This window comes from Halictus rubicundus, chromosome 2 (assembly GCF_050948215.1).
Source record: "Halictus rubicundus isolate RS-2024b chromosome 2, iyHalRubi1_principal, whole genome shotgun sequence".
Classification (NCBI taxonomy): Eukaryota; Metazoa; Arthropoda; class Insecta; order Hymenoptera; family Halictidae; genus Halictus; species Halictus rubicundus.
The window spans coordinates 2,201,227-2,216,106 of NC_135150.1; the positions used below are offsets into that span (position 1 = coordinate 2,201,227).

Consider the following 14,880-nt stretch of genomic DNA (forward strand, 5'->3'; position numbering starts at 1 on the left):
GTTTCAAGTAATTTTTTCCTTTACGGAAATGTTATCCGTGGCTCTGTGTTCGGGAGTTATTAACGAAAAACACGGACCAATCAGAGTGAAGCTACAGCGGACAGATTCCGGCTCGGCCAATGCCAACGTTACACTCGGCGGGACCTGTCGCCTAGTCGGAATCCATCTGCTGTAACCGCCGGTGATTGGTCCGTGTTTTTCGTTAATAACTCTTTAAAAAAGCCACGGAGAACATTTTCTCTCCTTTCAAGGAAGTACAACATTTTTCGGATTATCTTTTTTTTAATATTCATTATGCTTTGAACATAAGTATAATTAATATGGGCACAGTAATTGGTAACTTCGCAGTAGTTACTGGATACCTCCTTACTCTATACAACAATAAAGTCGCGTTCGTGCGGCATCCATGTTCGAGAATTGGTATAAGTATCAATTGGGATTTATAATTCGGTTTAAAAATAGAGGTGCAGTTGCACGGTTATTGCGAAACGGTATTTAATAAGAAAATGGGTATCCTGTTTCGTTACGCCATTCCAGAGACCGGCTCATAACCAGGCGCGGTGTGACTAATTTTCCACTAGAATTTTCTTCAACAATCTTACGTTCTATGTTTGCGGAGTCATCGACGCGTAACGTTTCATCGAAATCGATGAGCCTGCCTCTCTCGTGTCTCGTCGCTCTATTTTCATCGCGGCATCCAATTTACTCAGGAGAACCATAAAAGACCCTGCACGCGGTTTCATAAGTCTATACGTATATCTCTACGTACATATACATATGTCGATAGACGTCTATGTATAGTAGGAGCACATTCGAAACAGCTAGATCAGAAAGACAGACGCGGAACGTCCGCTCACAGGATTATTCTTAGTGCTGGCATTATTCGCGGAAGTCGCGTCGGTTTTGCATAATGCGGGCACGTGGCTGCGTGTGGCGCCTCTGTGCACGGTTACGCCACTGCGCCTGAGAAAACACCGAAGGACGACTTTAAAGGCGGATGCGCTTATGCATCTCGAATCCCCGACGCCAGATTTAATCCGATATTATTGTTCCGCGCCGCGGTTTCTTCTAATGATGGTGCACCCGCCATTCTTCGAATTAATCGCCAGGAATTTGTTCAGATGGCGAGAACTTTTCGGGGAAGTATATCCTGGCTTCGAGTGCCGTTTTTCAACATTTTTTTCCAAAAGAACTATCGAACTTTCGCCACTAGATTTTTGCACGCACGCACACGTTTATGGGTATCACGAATGCGTGAATTATTTCTTTTTTTATTTTTCAAGCAACAACCATCCAAAGTACATGAATTATATATCATATATTTTTGTAGAGTATGTTTTAAGACATGTGCTGACTTTCGCCATTATTCCGGACTTTCTGCTTTCTGCTTCTACAAAAAATGGGCAAGTGTAGAATGAAAATGTTGGTTATTTACAAAATGGCAGTATTTTGTAGCTTATTGATTTTTATTGAACTGGATTTTTTTAAGTTTCAAAATCACCTACCCCCTTTTAAGGGAAGATAGGTCACACTATTCTATCATGAAAAGTGTGTTTTAGACTTTTCTATACATTATTTATAAAATTTCAATAAAAGTGGGGCAACATAAGTATTAGGTACGTGGTAATAGATAATAATCTATTACCACACAATACTATTTTCCTTACTTCTCTAGTTTATGTAAGAAAGCAGTATGAAATCATAATTAATTATAGTAATTAATGTATTATATAATTCGTATTAAAGGTATAGATAATTGTCGTATTAGTGGTACGCAATTAAAATCGTGAATGTAATCATTAATAATTCATGTTAAAATAACTAAATAACTGCAATGGTTTTAAGACTAATTCGTTACTCACAAGATCTATTTATTACAGTGTCATTTAACGTGTAAAAACCTTTTTGGTCGAAATTTCGAAAAATTATTTCAAAAACAAACAGAGTACGTTCCGCGTAAAGTTATTCAAAATTGTCGAAACACTTCGTACATTCCGGGAACGCGTCTAGTTAAATCAACCGGTGCGCGCCGGAGGAAGTTGTTACGTTTAATCCTAACTTCTGCGAGCTATTTAACATTTTATTCGATCCACGAGTCTGAACGCTCCGTCGTTTTATTATCGTATGCTAATTCTCATTGATGAATTATGAATGGCTTATACGTCGTCGTGTCCATGAGTATTACTCTCGAGAATACTCCAAGCCATATGAAAGCTCTGCACCATAGAATAACCTCAAAGAGAGCAATCTCTGAAAGCAATTTTGCACATAGACGCGCCTAGCCTACGCTTCAAATATTAAATTTTCATTACGTTGAAAATGAAAAGTACTATCAACAATGTACAGTACTTAATACCTCGATTATCCGAACCACCGTATGCAACATTATTTATTGCACGAAATAATAAAAATCGAATGTAGCATTATTTCTGTTCTCATATTCGAACAGATGTGCTTGCCTGTTTAGTCCCGTGTTATCTTACTTTAATGTGAAATAAAAACAGCTTTTTAAGAAACCGTTTATGAACGAAAATAATAAAAATGTAAAAATGCATTATAACCGAGTAGGTGCTCTAATGTTCGAACGGAAGTATTTTCCTGCTTAGTTCGGATAATCGAAGTTCTACCGTGTAACTACAGAAATTCTTCGTGGCACAAATATCTTGATAATGTGAAATACTCTGAATAGACTTTCTAGACCCCCGAAGGTCTGCCGATCTTAGATACCGGAGGAATCTTAGTTATTTCACCGGTCTCGGAGTATATCCGATCATATTTTTATGCTCTAGAAAGTCAAGCGAATCTTAAATGTTGTTTCTTCTCGGATGGTTCTCTTCGTCCAAAGTGTTTCTTCGTAAAAAGAGCAACGTTACAAAACATACGCTACAGAAAGAAAACCCACACAATTAAATCTCTCTTATTCCGTCCTGTTTATAAAAGGATCCCCTTGGGCGAATCGGGCAACGACGAATCCGAACTTTCTAGTCCGCGATGTCCCTTCATTCGAAAGGATTGAATCGCCGCTTTCCTCCTTTTAAGCCTTTTAAATCAAAACTCGATACTTTCTAATACCCGACCCGTTTCCATATCTCTAATAACCGCTTTCATGCTACCTGTCCCGGTGTTGCATGTCCAATTTAGCATTCGATTAACTGGATGAACGTACTATAAATCTGGACGAGTAAAGACAATGACTAACAATTACTGATGACAAGCTACACGATTATACGATTTCATCAAAGGCTATAGCCGGTTTTGGGGGTCAAATGTGCCCTGGAAGGGATTTTATTCCAATTTGCGCCATTCGATAGCCTACCAAAAAAGATACCTTTCAGCCAAGTTTTAGCCCTATAGCTCATCTGTAAGGGTAGTTGTAGCGGAAAAACGAAAATCCAGTTTTTCGCCCATTTTCCCCGTTTAATAACAATTTAAAATTCTGAAAAAAATCTGACACATTTCGGACACCAAACCACATACTTTGAGTCGTTTTCAGATTTTTTGGTTGCAAACTCTGGCTGTAAAAATCGAAAAACACGAAAGAAATCGAAAAAATGCAGATTTCATATGGAAATCTAAGAGTGACAACAACAGAATTAATTTAGCAATAAGATATTGTCCTAAGTATTATGCTCAATTTTTTTCAAATTCCTGCGATTGGTGCGTCATAGTAGGAAAAAATAAAAACCACTTTTCGGCGTTTTTTCCGTGAAAAACTAAGTTAGTATTATCGTAAAAATATATTATGTAATATTAAACATTCCTAAGTTCAGAGAAACATCGTCAAGACTTTAAAACTTGCGTAATACAAAAAACGACAATTATACTACGCAAGATATATCCCAATATTTCGAAGGTATTTTCAACGGCGCCGGTTGGTGCAGTAGCTATGGTCTCCGACTGCGGAACCGCTGAAGACTTTTTGGACCAGGTTCGAATCCTGCCCCGGTCCAATTTTTTTTCTTTAATCAGAGGTTTCTTCGATTTCTAACCGTATGATTGTTGTTACGCTGTTGTAAAAACATTTTTTAACTATGTTTAAACTATTTTTTAATAATTTTCCGGAAAAATATTTTTGGAGTACTTTCGACCTTTAGTCATCTACGGGCTGTATTTGTTTATTCCTTAATTTGCATTAATTCGGATTAAAAATATCTTGTGAAACTTATGATTTTCTTAATAAATTAAAAACAGTGCTGCTAGGGCGGATTTCCCCGGAACTGGGTCAAAACTGCACCTACCTGTTTAAAAATTATTGAATCTTATTTCCTTATATAATGGGGCAAAAGCGGAATTATTATTAGTAATAAAATAACAAAAATAAAAATTTGCAGAATACATGGCAGCCATCTATGTTGATCATTGAATACTAACCAAAGGAAGATTTCTACCCTACAGTTGATACAATGCAACGTATATTCGAATAAATAAGGGCCTAGTGCGGATTTACCCCACTGCACCTTATAGCAATTTGAAGTCCATTTGTTAGTACAATTTCCACTGTGTTCCCCAACCATCGAAAAAAAAACCATCTTCTTCGCACCTCGCCCGCATCATTATTCACTTGCGTACTTACACGTGCAATTGCAGCGTCTTTCTTTCTCAATTAAATAATCGCTGCAATTTTTTTCTTCGACCAACACTGTCCTTGCTGAATTGCCCTCCTTTGTGCTCGAGCGTAAACTGATTCGGTCGGTTGGGTCCCCCTTTGTCTCGGAGTCGTCTCGGTTGTTGTTCGCGGCGCGCGTAATTTCGCGTGGTCGCCGTGCGTCGTCAACTTGATCCCGGTTAATTAATAGTTAACCATAAGCCGGAAATTCTCGAAATTACTGTAAGACGGAGAGGGAGGGCTCTCCGAGAGGAACGGGGAGAGAGAGAGCCGGGTTTCGAAGTCCTTCAGTCCGACGCGACGTCACGTTGACACGGTTAACATGTTTCTTCGCGTCGTTGAACGATCGAGCGTGTTGTCGCGCGTGCCCGTCTCACGTGGAATCCGCGCAAAGGGCAGCCATGAGAACCATTATTGCGCAACGCCCGCGGACGCTTTGAATATACCATAAATTAGAAACGAGCCTCGCGAATGTCGCGTATAAACAGCGTCGGTTGCCTGTGGAGAGTAGCATGCTTCTGATCGATAGGACGCATACTGTTAGAATCGAATAGACGCTTATTACGTCGAATGATCTTGCCGGGTCAGGAGGAGGAGGAATGCCTAACGCTGGCATAGGATGCCCTTTTCTGCAAACTAATATCGTTTTGTCCTTATGAGAGTGTCTTACAAAGACAAAATTGTTACCTCGAAAAAATCTTGGTTCTTTTTAATGGCTCTGGTAGCTTTTCTACTAATACAAAACATAATATACATTTTTGAAAACTCTGGGAATCCGAACCAATTAGCATTTTGATTACCAATGATGATGATGGCCTCTCAGCGACAAAATTGTTGCATCAAGAGAATACAGTCTCTACTTGATAAATGTCTCAAATATCTAGCCTATAATTGTCCCAGAACTATTCCGACTACCGCGGGGGGTATACCCTGAGAGAGAGGCCTCTAGAACTTCGCTGTCCTTTTCTACGTTCATCAGTGGATCAAAGAATAGTATCTTCTAGCCGATAATTGTCTCAGGACAGTCCCATGCTTTCGACAATTATCGAGTAGATACTGTATTCATTTTTTATGGTTTTATCAGCTTCTGTATTAATATATAACACAATATTCAATTTAACCCGTTGTAGTTTGAATCGGTTGATGGGTTTTCCAGTATTTATCAAGTAAGTTTTCTAGTTGTCCAATCGACTTGAAATGTTGAGAGAATCTTCAGCGCAAAGTTTTTAAAATACGTCAATCTTTTCTCCTTTTTTTTTTATCGTGCTAAAGGTCGAAAAATGCAAAATAAATCGGTGATTTGACTTCAAGATGCCGCCATTTTGCAAATAATGAAGATCTTCAATTTCTTTTGGTTCGGGCCATAACCGCATTCATACCGACTAATAAGCATCTTCGTTTCTGATCAGTAAGAGGACCGGAATTATAGTAACCGACGACGAATATTTCTTAGAAAGTATATAACTCACGCAATTTTGATCATTTTTATCAGGACCTTGAATAAGTTCTCGCTGTTTCTTTTACAAAATAAAAGCTTTATTTAAATTATAAGGAACAAAAACATTTCATTCAAAGTATTGCCCATCACTAGCGACCACTTTCTCCCATCTTTCTGGCAGTATATGAATTCCGCGTCGGAAAAACGACATGTCTTTTGAGGCTATCCAAGAATCGATCCATTTTTTAGCTTTTTCATGAGAATGAAAGCGCTGGTCAGCTAGGCCATGTGCCATCGAACGGAATAGGTGAAAATCAGAAGGGGCTATGTCAGGTGAATACGGCGGGTGGGGTAGAACTTCCCATTGAAGCGTTTCCAGGTAGGTTTTCACTGGTTTTGCAACACGAGGCCGAGCGTTGTCATGTAGCAAAATCACTTTGTCGTGTCTCTGCTCGTATAGCGACCGTTTTTCTTTTTAGGCTCGACTTAAGGGGAGGGAACCGAACCTGACCAGGGCAAGCTCCGAATGCCCCGACACAATAATGATCGTCACGCTATGAAAGAACGAACGGCCGCTAGAGGAAGCTAAATAGTAACATTTCTGTCCAGTAGGGGAGCTAGGAACGTTTTCCAAAGTTCAGTATCGAGCAACACACTGTATTGGTAAAACAGAGGAAGAGAGAATGTACGGACGTACGACAACGTGGATGGCGCTGTCGTAGCTTCGTTCGAATAGCCGTGCCGCGGCACACTCACACACCGCCTGATCAGCGTGTACGTGTGCCGACGGCGATCGCAAGGGTCAGGGATGCCTGGAAATATTTCCCAATAATGCAGTCACGGGACTTGTCAATGGTGAAAAGAGCTAGATGAAAGTTCTATCTAGGGTGGAAAGGTCCTCAGAAGTCGTACTTTTGCATCATCGAGAAATGGTTAGCAATATTCGGCAGCACGTCGTTTCTCAGGGAGGCTATGGGAACTGACATGGCGGCACACTCACACACCGCCTGGTCGGCGTGTACGTGTGCCTACGAGGGCTGGAAGGGTCTGGAATTCCGCAACCCATTTCTCTATGATACAGGGATGTGAATTTTCAGTAATGATTCGCACTAGATAAAAGGATCAACCTAACATGCTGAATCCCTCGAAAATCCGTAAAAATTATTGTTTGCGAAATGTAACAAATGGTTTGACAAACTATATTTAAATAAATGATTCTTTTCTAGTTTTTATCTCTAGATACAAGTGAACGCATTCTAAATATTTTCAGTAAAAATTTGCTTTCTATAACTCCGTGCCGTGACATTGACACTGGAGGGTGTCATAAATTAGCCCTCCCACGACACTGTCCCGCCGAAGACGAAAGAACTTTCCTGTAACCTCGGTGCAAAACACAGTCATTCTCTAAAGTCTGAAACATCACCGCTTCGCACGAATGTACGATTGCCTAGTAAATATGATCCAAATTATATCATGTTTGGTGTCAATTTTATCAGGAAAATGACGCGAATGTGTTGAGAGAAGTTTCATAAATATATTATGAAAAACAAAAGAATTGGGACATTGCATTAGTATTGTCTCACCGATATACCTGACCCCGCATAATGTTACACTCTTCGGCGGTCTAGCTTCTGGCCCCTTTGAAAGGTAGACACTTGGGGGCGTCATAAATTACCCGTTCTCCGATAGTGTCCTGCCGAAGACGAAAGAGCTGGCATGTAGCCTCGGTGCGAAACACAGTCATTCTCTGAAATCTGAAACATCGTCGCTTCGAACAAATGTACGAATGCGTAGTAAATATGATACAAATTATACCATGTTTGGTGTCATTTTTATCAGAAACATTCCACAAATGTGTTGAGAGAGGTTTCATGAAAAAATAATGGAAAACAAAAAAGATTATGACATTCCATCAGGATTGTCTTACCGATATACCTGACCTTGCACAATGTTACACCCTTCGGCGGTCTAGCTTCTGGGTCTTTCGACAGGTACACGCTTGAGGGTGTCAGAAACTAGCCCTCCCAATATAACCCCAGATAAAAGAGCTAAGGGGCACAGAATGCCTGTGGGATTAGGACAAGTTTCACCGATACGTAATGTTACGATAAAAATTACAATCTCATTAAAGACAGTCCAAATGATGCTTCATGTTTTTAATCTATTTATTAATACATGCTTTTATTTTTTTATGCTTTTATGTTTTTAATCAGAACAATATTGTTAATACGAATGACTTCTAGAGCTTATCTAGAGCATTTGGACCGTCTTTAATGAGATTGTAATTTTAACTTTCAAATTTTAATACAAATTTTTTTATCTTTCATTTGTTATTCGAAATTTTTATTTCGATAACTATTTTGCCCAACTCTGCGTATTGATAATATCATTAAAATATACTTACGAAGTTACATACGCCTAGAAGGTATGACAAGAAGGTAAATTATGACAATTTTTTGAGGAGTGCGGTAACTTCGTGAGGATATTTTAATGATATTATCGATACGTATGCAACTTCATTCGAAACAAATTCGTCGGAATTCCAGAAATATTTAATTTAATTTAATTTAATTTAATTTAATTTAATTTAATTTAATTTAATACAAAATTTAATGCAAATAAAGATTATGCACATGTTTGCTAAATATACCTACTGTAATTATAAAAAAAACCAAGTATATTAAAAGTTACGTTATAAGTTATGAATGAAGTACCGTTATTACCATTATGTATTTCATAAAAACGCAGAAACTCTCGGACCCCGCGTACCGTCAGGCCGGCCAGACAATGCATACAGAAATCCATATAAAATGCGGAACATTGCAAGCATAGTCGGCCTGGCCGTTCGGTGTGCCGGTCGTTGGGTGTAACATGGGTCAGGTACATCGGTGAGACAATACTAATGCAATGTCATCATTTTTTTTGTTTTCCCTTATTTTTTCATGAAACCTCTCTCAACACATTCGTGGAATGTTTCTGATAAAAATGATACCAAACATGGTATAATTTGTATCATATTTACTACGCATTCGTACATTGGTTCGGAGCGACGATGTTTCAGATTTCAGAGAATGACTGTGTTTCGCACCGAGGCTGCATGCCAGCTCTTTCGTCTTTGGCTGGACACTATCGGAGAAGGGCCAATTTATGACGCGCCCAAGTGTCTACCCTTCGAAGGGGCTAGAAGCTAGACCGCCGAAGAGTGTAACATTATGCGGGGTCAGGTATATCGGTGAAACAATACTAATGCAATGTCCCAATTCTTTTGTTTTTCATAATATATTCATGAAACTTCTCTCAACACATTCGTGTAATTTTCCTGATAAAATTGACACCAAACATGATATAATTTGGATCATATTTACTAGGCAATCGTACATTCGTGCGAAGCGGCAATGTTTCAGACTTTAGAGAATGACTGTGTTTTGCACTGAGGTTACAGGAAAGTTCTTTCGTCTACGGCGAGACAGTGTCGTGGGAGGGCTAATTTATGACACCCTCCAGTGTCAATGTTATGGAGCGGGCCATCGACGCAAGATACTAATTCGCAACAGGTTGCTTTCAAACCATTAGAGATATTGAAATCAAATTTTTACAGAAAATATTTAGAATATATTCATTTTTATCTGGAGATAAAAACTAGAAAAAATCAATTGATAAATATAGTTTGCCCAACTATTTGTTACATTTCGCGAACAATAATTTTTAGGGATTTTTGAGGGATTCAGCATGTCAGGTTGATCTTTTTATCTAGTGCCATTACTGAAAATTCACATCCTTGTATTATCCAACCTTCCAAGATGCTAATTGGCTAAAGCGCTTTTCACTATGAAAAAGTCCCGTCTCTGCATTATTGGGAAATGGTTAGTGGCATCCTAGACCCTTGCGATCGCCGTCGGCACACGTACACGCCGACCAGGCGGTGTGTGAGTGTGCCGCCATGTCAGTTCCCATAGCCTCCCTGAGAAACGACGTGCTGCCGAATATTGCTAACCATTTCTCGATGATGCAAAAGTACGACTTCTGAGGACCTTTCCACCCTAGATAGAACTTTCATCTAGCTCTTTTCACCATTGACAAGTCCCGTGACTGCATTATTGGGAAATATTTCCAGGCATCCCTGACCCTTGCGATCGCCGTCGGCACACGTACACGCTGATCAGGCGGTGTGTGAGTGTGCCGCCGCACGGCTATTCGAACGAAGCTACGACAGCGCCATCCACGTTGACGCGCCGCTCATGCTCCTACAGGCCTCTCTGGCGGACAACATGCTGCCGAATATAGCTAATCATTTCTCGATGACGCAAAAGTAGGACTTCTGAGGACCTTTTCACCCTAGATTGAACCTTTATCTAGCTCTTTTCACTATGGAAAAGTCCCGTCGCTGCATTATTGGGAAATATTTCCAGGCATCCCGGACCCTTGCGATCGCCGTCGGCACACGTACACGCCGACCAGGCGGTGTGTGAGTGTGCCGCCATGTCAGTTCCCATAGCCTCCCTGAGAAACGACGTGCTGCCGAATATTGCTAACCATTTCTCGATGATGCAAAAGTACGACTTCTGAGGACCTTTCCACCCTAGATAGAACTTTCATCTAGCTCTTTTCACCATTGACAAGTCCCGTGACTGCATTATTGGGAAATATTTCCAGGCATCCCTGACCCTTGCGATCGCCGTCGGCACACGTACACGCTGATCAGGCGGTGTGTGAGTGTGCCACGGCACGGCTATTCGAACGAAGCTACGACAGCGCCATCCACGTTGACGCGCCGCTCATGCTCCTACAGGCCTCTCTGGCGGACAACATGCTGCCGAATATAGCTAATCATTTCTCGATGACGCAAAAGTAGGACTTCTGAGGACCTTTCCACCCTAGATTGAACCTTTATCTAGCTCTTTTCACTATGGAAAAGTCCCGTCTCTGCATTATTGGGAAATATTTCCAGGCATCCCGGACCCTTGCGATCGCCGTCGCACACGTACACGCCATCCACGCTTTCGCGCCGCGCATGCTCCTATAGGCCTCTGTTTTACCGATACAGTGACTACTGACGATGAGACAGATCGGGAACATAGTACAGCGCTCGTAGCGAAAAATGTCGGAACTATATTTTGATGAAATACTCAATGATCTAATTTTTCTGGGTGCCCGCTTTCATTTGTTTGATACGTAAGCATACAACGTGATCGGCGTGGCATTGAGTTCCTATATGTTCCCGCTAGGGTGGAAAGGTCCAACGAACTCCATACGATCTCTGAATCTCTCGATATTTACGATAATGTCACTCGATTAAGCAGTATGCTGCTGAATAATGCAAATTACGGCTAAAAACGCAAAAGTACGACTTCTGAGGACCTTTTCACCCTAGATTGAACTTTTATCTAGCGATTTTGACGACAGAACAGTACTATTTTTGCATTGTTAACAAATGAGAGCGGGCCTCCCGTACCCTTGCAAAACTCGGGTACGTGTGCGGAACTAGGGAGGGGATGCACTCACACAATTTTGAGCCGTGCCCACCGCCTTAAACGCATCGACTGAAGTCGATAGCGCTCCCCCGTGATAGTCTCATTCGGTTTGAGCAGCTCATAATAAATTACACCCTGCTGATCCCACCAAATACAGAGAAGAAGCTTCGAACCATGGATATTTGGTTTTGCAGACGATGTTGATGCATGGCCGGGCTTACCCCACGATTTTTTACGCTTTGGATTATCGTAGTGTATCCACTTTTCATCGCCAGTCGCGATGCGGTGCAAAAAACATTTTCTTTTCTGCCGTTGAAGCACTAGTTGACACGTGAGAAAACGCCGTTCGACGTCTCTCGGCTTCAATTCATACGGTACCCAATGTCCTTGCTTCTGGATCATTCCTAAAACTTTTAAACGTTCTGAAACAGTTGACTCATCTACTTGTAATGTTTTTCCAAGTTCTGCTAGCGTCTGACATCGGTCTTGATCGAGTAATTCCTCCAACTTTTCGTTTTCAAATTTTTTCGGTGCGCCAGAACGTTCTTTATCCTCAAGTTCAAAATCATTATTTTTGAAGCATCGAAACCAGTCTCTGCATGTCGTATCCGACAAAGCATTGTCACCATAAGTCTCAACAAGAATTCCATGTGCTTCAGCTGCAGATTTCTTTCGAATAAAGTAGTGCAATCAAATTCCCCGCAAATACACTTTATTTGGCACAAAAGTAGACATTTTCAGAACTAAGAAAAAATTGCTTTGTTTTCACTAAAGTGAACTACCATACACTGAAATTTAAGGTTAGATACAGTACTACCTTGCATGTGTGTTACCATTCGAAATTCCACGAACGGGGTACTGCTACTGCCATTTTTGAAGAAACAGCGAGAACTTATTCAAGGTCCTACGTAAAAAAAAAAGAAAAACAAGACATGTACCATAAGTATCGATAAATACGTGCGAAGAATCTCCATGCAAAATGTTCAATAGTTTACCACGAAAAATATTCGTGGAAGAACGGCCTCGAAGACCAGAATTTGAAGAAAGGAGAAAGAAAATTCGAAATCGTTGCTATCCCGCGAAGCAATTAGAGGATGTAAAAATAAGCTTGTTTTGTGTATACGAAAGTAGGAGGAAACCGTTTAGCTGATTCGCTGATCGATTCCGCGACACACGCGATCGCGCACCGTGCATCGTAGATCGCGCGAGCGGCGGAACTCGGTATGAGTCGCGGTTATTACGCGCACCCGTTCACGTTATCGTCACGTGAAAAGAACGTTTTTCTTCCTGATTTCCATATCTCTGCATGCTTTAACGTGTTCTCGACGTGCTTATGACGACACGCGTTCAAGTGGATCAGCCCAGTTCCCAGACTCCCCTCCCCCCTCTCTTTGCCTCGTCCCGTTTCCATCGCAGTTTTTCCTTTAATATTTATTCCGAGAACAATCGCGTGAAAGTGAATTCCTGATCACGAATTGGTCGAACAATCGAGGCGCGATAACAGCGAATGGAAGAGTTCGGCTCGGTTCAGAGATATCCTCACGGTCCGATTGTCATCGTCCGACGTACGAATTAACGACATCGATTTATCTGCCCCCCCCCCCCCTACATGTTGCTTTTTTCTTGTTTTCTATCCCCTATCGCTGATATCAGTCCCGCTCTTCTCGGTGAACGGCGATCGGTCAATTCCTCGCGCGAATTGCGCTGATGAATCTCTGAGTCGTAGAACCGACCGTTCGGTTTTTATCGCGCGAAGAAATATTCCGGATGACTAAGTTAATCCGGGGGGAACTTGTGTCGAGTAAATTTGTACGTCGTTTGTACACGTCTGCGGTTTGATTTTTGAGATTGCGGAGTGTCAGTTTGTATTTTTATTCGAAGTAAGAATTTATTATTTTCATTATTTTTGTACGGGAATAACGAGTGAACTCGTCATTTGGGTTTGTTACCACCTGTCGAAAATTTTTCATTTTTTTGTATAGTTCAACAAATTTCTCTTTATTTTGTCACTATTCGTTATAAAGTATAAATACGTCCCTGACCAGCCCCGTGGTTTGGACATATATCGCGTAGACATTGTATATCGTATTTACGGATTCTATAAGAAGAGACGACATTTTTATTTAGTTGTTGTTTTTGTTGTACGCGATGTAGAACATTTTTATTTTGCATGAAGATCGTCGGTGTGTTTGTTACAATGTGCTCCTCTACTTTCTTGATCATTGCGGACGTAAAGAATGGTAATTAGATATTCAAATTCTGACGAACCATCGTATTCTAATTCGTGTGGTTACGTGAGTGGTTTGACCTACTGACAATAGTTGAAAAATTCAATTACTTAATTTGTTAGAGTATATGTGCAAGGTTATTTCGTAAACAAAACATTGCGTACACTGAACGAAAAGTGAAATAATATATTTGTTCTCTGACGATGAAAAATATAAAATTCATAGGATATCGTATTTTAATGTGTGAAATAAAAGTAAAACAGCTTTTTAAGAAATTCTTTATCAACGAAAATAATCAAATGAGCTTAGGGCTTCGTAAGTAGGATTTCATAAATATAAAAAATCTAGAGCTTGCTACTCAGAAAATAATGTTCACCTCGCAGTAGGAATTATTTCAAAATTGTACCTTTTTCAATCGTATAATTTTCTGTAGATCTACAATAATTAGAATTTTTTAAATATATTATATATCGACAACAAAAAAATCGAATTTTATTTCAGTTTAGCAGAAATGAATAGTCGGCAAATTTAGTTTGAAATTTCCAATTAAGAATCTGACTCGATATAAATAGGGGGAAGGGGCATAATTATTCTTTTAAGCAGAGAGGAGTGGGCAGCCAACAGTAAATATTTGCAAAGTGATGGCGGGCCCCGAATACTTTTTATTTGCAAAGCTGTTCGCGAGTCACCAGCTGTTTGTAAGGTTCGAACGAAACCGGCGGCCATCGCAGTTGGAAAGTAGTTGCTCGCCAAAATGATAACGGTAGTCGAAAGAAACGTAGAAAAAGAAGAACCACATTCCAGATTCTTCCGGGTTTAACGGTCGAACCTGTTCAAGGCCAGCACGCGTTCTGCCGTGTCTCGATCATTCGAGATATATTATCGTCTATCGATTCAAAAAGAGACTGGTGGGCTATTCATTATCTCCGATCGGTTATCGAATTATTAACGGATGCCTATTGCGATAAAATCCTTTTACTATCAATCATCGTGTATCTTGAATGTTTTTTCTTGGAATTTTACAGTATATGTTCCGCAGTTTACTTCTTCTCGAGCAAAAATCTCAAGTCAAAGTACAAATATTAGTTTTTCTTGTTAGATTAACAATGGTATTACTGGCAAAAACCATAAAAACGA

At 40.3% G+C, this 14,880-nt stretch overlaps 1 protein-coding gene across 1 annotated transcript in view; it reads left to right on the forward strand.

Annotated features, from left to right (window-relative positions):
* Positions 1-14,880, forward strand: part of Pino (protein pinocchio) — a 136,100-nt gene that overhangs the window by 110,494 nt on the left and 10,726 nt on the right. The gene's annotated exons all lie outside the window — the stretch shown is intronic.